This window comes from Capsaspora owczarzaki, assembly GCF_000151315.2.
Source record: "Capsaspora owczarzaki ATCC 30864 unplaced genomic scaffold supercont2.1, whole genome shotgun sequence".
In the NCBI taxonomy this organism is placed as follows: domain Eukaryota; class Filasterea; order Ministeriida; family Capsasporidae; genus Capsaspora; species Capsaspora owczarzaki.
The window spans coordinates 1,560,694-1,562,316 of NW_011887292.1; positions in this window are offsets into that span (position 1 = coordinate 1,560,694).

The following is a 1,623-nucleotide window of genomic DNA, read 5'->3' on the forward strand; positions in this document are numbered from 1 at the left end:
CGTGTTTCCATTGCGAAGCATTTATCCGGAGCAACGAATAATATTTTACGTCGAAGGAATCAAGTCCCGTGGCAATCAGACTGCTGGTTGAGCACTGGAGCGCATCGGCAACTGGAACATTTGTGGCGGAAAACAAACAAACGCTCTTTGCCCATCGCTCCTTCGCTCTCCTTGAAAACAACTCTCTCATACCAAGCTGCACAAGTAAAGCCATAAAAGCACACGTGTGTCATTCACCTTCCTCTGGCCTTTACTTAGTCATTTCATTTTTTAGAACAACAACAACAACAACAACAAAAAAATTTATGTTCGTTCAGGTTCAGTCAACTTGTATGTTTTTCTCTTTCTTCATTGCGTTTGGTTTTTTTTTTTTCGGACTGACGCGTTTCAAGCCATGCTGCTTTTTCTTTGCACCCTTTTCTTTTTCCGCGCGCCCCAATGCTCCTGGCGTTCGTGCCTGTGCCCTGTTGTTGTTCCCCCACCCTTGCCACAATCGTTTTCTGTCGTCTAGCATGCAGTGCGATCTGCTGCGCGCCTCGCAATCTCGTCTTCCGCCGTCGAGCTGTGGCGTTTCTTTTTTTTTATTTATTTTTTTTAATGCAGGTTCTTTTTTTTTTTTTTTTTTTTTTTTTTTTTCGCCTCCTTTTGTTTCATCTTGCTGCGTCGCCCAGCCACCACTCTGTCATGACGTGCTGGTCCTGTTCCAGCGTTCACACAAACCGTGGCTCAAGCGTCCAACACAAAACGCTCGTTGCGTGTGACGTTTTTTCGCAACCAGACCTTCCATTCGATTCCATTTCGTTTTTTTTTTTTTTTTTTTTTTTTGCCACGAGTTTTTTCAAGTTTTTTTTTTTTCTCTGCTCATCCATTTGTTCAGCCACTGAACGCAAATGGTTTGCTTTTTCTTTTCGCTGCTGGGCACGCACGATCGCGCTTGCCGCTTGTGCTGCCCCTGCTCATCGCTTCCATCCCCATGCGTGCGCAGCCAGAGCGATCGCAGGGGGGGGGGCGGTGCGCGGTGCTGATGTCAGATCAAAAAGCTCTGAACAGCCAAAAAGTGCAGATCGCTTTTTTTTTTTTGTCTCGGCTGTGGTTTCATCTCGTCATCGCCATCTTTGTGTGGCTTTCCCCAGCCCTACCGCCTGCCATCGTGACACGATCCCCTTTCAACATGCTTTCTGTCTTTCCCGTTTTCGATCTGGTTTCCCGCGATCTCGAGCAGACATTCGTTACTTTCTCCTTGTCGTTTTCTTTTCGTTTTTTTTTCGGTTTATTTTTTTTTTCGTGTTATTTTTGTTGTTCTTTGTTCTCGAATACTCACTTGATTTTCTGTTTGGCTTGGCTTTTGGATGATTCAGTGACACCCCCTCCCCTTCTTGTCTTTCCTGTCCTAGCTGTTTGAGACTAGAAACTTTACACATATATACATTACAGATGAGCCGCGCCGGTACATCTCGCCCCCAGCGGGTAAGCGTTTTTGTTTTCTTGTTTTTTCTTTGTTCTTTGTGACCGGGTTCCGTCTCTCATGTGCGTTCGCCTTGTTGACAGAATTACAACACAAAGACCGACGATGGCTTCTCAACACCAAGCTGACAAAGTCAACCAGGTGCTTGCAGTGATTGG